Source organism: Tupaia chinensis, unplaced genomic scaffold (assembly GCF_000334495.1).
Source record: "Tupaia chinensis unplaced genomic scaffold, TupChi_1.0 Scaffold000041_1, whole genome shotgun sequence".
Classification (NCBI taxonomy): domain Eukaryota; kingdom Metazoa; phylum Chordata; class Mammalia; order Scandentia; family Tupaiidae; genus Tupaia; species Tupaia belangeri.
Genome location: NW_006159496.1, coordinates 1708254 through 1713154, shown reverse-complemented (window position 1 = coordinate 1713154; position 4901 = coordinate 1708254). Strand labels below are relative to the sequence as shown.

Genomic DNA, 4901 nt, shown 5'->3' with positions numbered 1-4901 from the left:
TTGATCAATATTTAGGAGAGAAGGGAGAGTTCTCTCTACCGTCTCTTCCACCTCCAGTACCTCCTCTATGACTAAAATACCAGGGACTCTTTCCATACCAGATGTTAGTTAACTATGAGTGAATAAAAGTAAGATGTTAACATGTATACTCTTAAAATTGGGGGGTCAAAAATTGTGACTGATACTTCAAATTAGAGAAAAAGCAACAGGAGGAGCAGTACAGTTCTTTCTGAAGCATCCCCTTGTGTCCACGAGTTGGGCTGTGTCAGCTCCAGCAGGTTCCCTAGAAGCAGAACCTGAGGCAGCCTTGTGGGCCCTGTGGCTTATTGGAGAGCCAAGCAAGTGGGGCAGAAAGGAGAAAGAGCAGAAAGAATAGGATTTCAGACAAAGCTGATGGGGCCGCCACAGAAGCTGCCCTGTCTCGAGACAGAGGTTAAGGTTTGTGCACAACCAGGGAGGAAGGGAGGAGTTCACATTCCAACTCCCAGGCACCTCAGGGTGAAGAGGAAGAAGGGTATGAGCTGGGCAGGACACCTTGCCCTAACCATGAAGCAGATTCTAGAGTATCTGGCAGGGCACCAGCCCTGGCTATGACCAGGAATAAGGAAGAAGCAGTGAAAAGGGAAAGAAATGGGCTCTCCACATGGCCTGCACCGACAGTTATAAACCACATCTGGGGAGCAGAGACGCTCTCTGAGTGAAACACCCGCGAACACCCATAAGCTTCCCCAAGCACTGTGGTCCTGGATTTCACAAGTCTGCACAGCAGGCTGTCCAGAGTCACCAGCCACTGTAGGCCCATTCACCTGGACTGTCACCACAGATTGCAGGAAGAAAGCTCTCTGGTCTAGCAGGGAAATATTCTGTTACCGTTTTTTCAGTCTCTCCCACTAAAACCCTCCCTTTGCTTGGCCTCCCTGTGACCTATCCCCTCCCTAATGCAAGCTTATTTGATGTCCAAAGTCCACATGTGAGTAGTCATTTGTCCAATACCTTTGAGTGTTTCCAAAAGTTCAAAGTCATGTTATGAAATAAGAGACAAGATTACAACCAAAAAAGAGAGCAGGGTAGTGGCACAGCAGTCACAGTGGTCTGCAAGGCTGACCCCAGGGGAAGGTTCTGGGTTCAGGTCCAGAGACTGCCCAGAACACACTAGTGCAGTGCACATGCCTTTGGTCTTAGTCTGGCTGACGTTAAAGGGGATCATGTCATCGAGTCCCCATTGTGGGTTCTCTCTCTGTCTCTCTCTTTGTCTCTCTCTCTCTTTCTCTCTCTCTCTCTGGGTCATATGGCAAGAAAATAAATAAACCGAAAAGGTTCTGGGTTCAGGTCCAGAGACTGCCCAGAACACACTAGTGCAGTGCACATGCCTTTGGTCTTAGTCTGGCTGACGTTAAAGGGGATCATGTCATCGAGTCCCCATTGTGGGTTCTCTCTCTGTCTCTCTCTTTGTCTCTCTCTCTCTTTCTCTCTCTCTCTCTGGGTCATATGGCAAGAAAATAAATAAACCGAAAAAAAATCACTCTTTGTCTCTCTCTCTTCCTCTCTCTCTCTCTGAGTCATATGGGAAGAAAATAAATAAACCAAAAAAAAATCACAACCAAAACAAACAAAGGTTGATTAAAATGTAGTTCTGGACTTCTACCTCAAGACTCCCTACCCCAGCTCCAGCCCTAGCACCCCCAAGCAGAGAGACCCTCTATCTCTGTCAGCCAGGACTGCCTCCAGCTCTACAGCAGACCCCACTTCCATCTCCAGACACCTGGCCTAAGGGACACTGAGGCAGGGCCCCCTTCCCCAGCTCCAGCCCGAACACCTCCAAGCCCAGAGACCCTCTATCTCTGTCAGCCCAGTAGGCTTTTTTTTCCCTTCTCTTCTTCTTTCATTTGTTAATTTCACACTTCTCCTTACCATATAGGACCGCCCCCGGCTCTACAGCAGACCCCACTTCCATCTCCAGACCTCTGGCGAAATTGCCCGCTAGCGTGTGGCATGCAACTTTTTCTTTATTCTCCTTCTTTCTTCCCACTTATTTGGTCCTCTCTTCCTCTCCCTCCACCCTTTTAGATGGACTACATAAGTCTAGAATCACAGTTCTGAAATACCTTAGTATTGTAAGACTCCCTGAGGTCCTCCTTTTTACTGAACCACCTGTGAAAAGGGAGATACTGCTCTCAGACATCTGAATAGAATACTCCTCCTTGAAGCTCATTGCTAAACACAACAGAAGAGAGACTTCGGTACACATCAGTGCACAGCACAACGGACACGCACTTGCTCCTAGTCAAAGAATCATTCTCCTAAAAGGTATTCCTAAGTGACTACATCTCCCAATGGCTAGAAATAGAAGAGCCTCAGATCTGAACAAACCAGGAAATATGTCTCCATCAAAAGAACACAGTAACTCCCTTACAATTCTTGAAAAAACAGGAAGTTACCAAAATGTCAGAAAAAGAATTTAGAACATTCATGGTTACCAAATTGTATGAATTGGAAGAGAAAAGAGACAACGAACTACAGGAGATTAGGAAGTCCTTCTATGACATGAAAAAAGAAATGGACACGCTAAGAAAGAATCAGATGGAACTATTAGAGATAAAGTCTGTAATACAGGAAATCAACAACTCTCTCAAAAGTATTAAAAGTCAGTTAGACCATGCTGAAGATCGAATCTCTGACGTAGAAAATAAAACCTCTAACCTAGAGAAAACCACCAAAAGGACAGAGAAAATAACAACAACAACAATAAAAACACAAGGATAATATATGAGAAATACTAGATTCCATTAGATGCCATAACATCGGAATAATTGGTATCCCAGAAGGTGAAGAAACTAATAAGGATATGGAAAATCTATTCCATGAAATCCTGGAAGAAAATTTCCCAAGTCTAGAGAGGCACTCAAGCATCCAGACCCAAGAAATACAAAGGACTCCAAATAGAATCAACCCAAGAAGATCTTCCCCAAGGCATGTCATAGCCAGAATGGCTAAGACCACAGATAAAGATAAGATACTAAAACTGGCAAGAGAGAAACGACAAGTGACTTACAAAGGTCACCCCATCAGGCTAACACCGGACCTCTCAACGGAAACAACGCAAGCAAGGAAAGAACGGGAAGATGTACTGAAAGTGTTAAGAGAGAAACAATTTCAACCAAGATTATTATATCCTGAAAGATTATCCTTCATATGGGAAAAAAAAAAGTTAAAAATCTTCTCAGACAAACAAAACCTGAAAGAATTTGCCAACACCAAACCAGCTCTTTAAGAAACCCTGAAGTAATGTTCCAGGAAAACTAAAGAATTAACAGCCAGAAATAAAGGAATAAAAGGCATCCAAGACAATGACCAACTTAAACATCAGGACAGATCTGGTAACATCAATAATAACATTGAATGTGAATGGATTAAATTCTCCAATCAAGAGACACAGACTGATTGAATGGATAAAAAATCAGAAACCCTCTATCTGTTGCCTACAGGAAACCCGCCTCATAGACAAAGACATAAATAGAGTGAAAGTGAAGGGTTGGAAAAAGGTTTTCCATGCAAATGGGAACCAAAAAAGAGCTGTAGTCACAATACTAATTTCTGACAAAATAGGCTTTAAAACAAAAACTGTTCAAGAAGGGTCAATCCATCAAGAAGATATAACATTTATAAATATCTATGTACCTAACACAGGAGCACCCAAATATGTGAAGGAAAGACTGTTAGATCTAAAAGACTAATAGACTACAACACACTAATTGTTGGCGACCTTAACACCCCACTATCCCCTCTGGACAGGTCATCTAGACAAAAAAAATGGGTAAAGAGATGAAGGATCTAAATGATACCATAAATCAAATGGACTTAACAGACATATACAGAACTTTCCATCCAAAATCCACGAGATACACTTTTCTCTCACCCCTCATGGAACCTTTTTGAAGACTGACCACATCTTAGGGCACAAAGCAAGCCTCTACAGATTCAAAGGCATAGAAACTATATACAGCATCTTCTCCGAACATGATGGAATTAAACTTCAGTTTAATTTAAAGAGAAATCCTCAAAAATACTCAAATACATGGAAACTAAATAACCTAGTCCTGGGACAAGCAGAATGCGTAATGACTATATTGCTGGACTCCCATGTAGTTGACCGCGGTTCAAGACCCAGACCTGGTGACTTAAACTCACGCTGGGCATGTATGCATGCATGCCCAAGATCCCAAGAGGAGAATGGAGGAGAGGGGATTGCAGCGTGGCCACCCCCCCACTGGGGGAGTGATTTCTTGCTTTCTGTCTCTCTATCTCTCTCTGTCTTTCTGGCAAGCACACATGCCCTATAGCAAAAACCACTCAAATAAATAAATAAAAACAACCTACTCCTGAATGATTCCACAACTACTGAAGAAATAAAGACTGAAATCAAAAGATTCATGGAAGCCAATGACAATGAGGACACAAGTTTCCATAACCTTTGGGACACTGCTAAAGCAGTCATAAGAGGGAAGTTCATAGCAATTAGTACACATAAAAGGAAGATGGAAAGAAGGCAAATGGATCATCTAACATTGTGCCTCAGAGACTTGGAAAAGCAACAGCAAAAAAATCCAAAAAACTCCAGGAGAAAGGGAATAATAAAGATCCGAGCAGAAATAAATGAAATAGAAAATAAACTATGCATAAAATAAAGGAAAGTAAAAGTTTGTTCTTCAAAAAGATAAATAAAATTGATAAACTACTAGAGAGACTTATTAAGAAGAGAGAAATGGGAACCAGCAGTTAGCATAATGGCTATGTAGCTGGACTCCCAGGTAGTCGACCGCGGTTCGTGTCCCGGACCCGGTGGCTTAGAACTCATGCTGGGCGCGTGTGCGTGCGTGCCCAAGATCCTGAGAGGAGAATGG

General features: G+C 42.8%; 1 long non-coding RNA gene across 1 annotated transcript in view; it reads right to left on the bottom strand.

The window, feature by feature from the left end:
• Positions 1–4901, bottom strand: part of LOC106735194 (uncharacterized) — a 50713-nt gene that overhangs the window by 7570 nt on the left and 38242 nt on the right. The window lies entirely within an intron of this gene.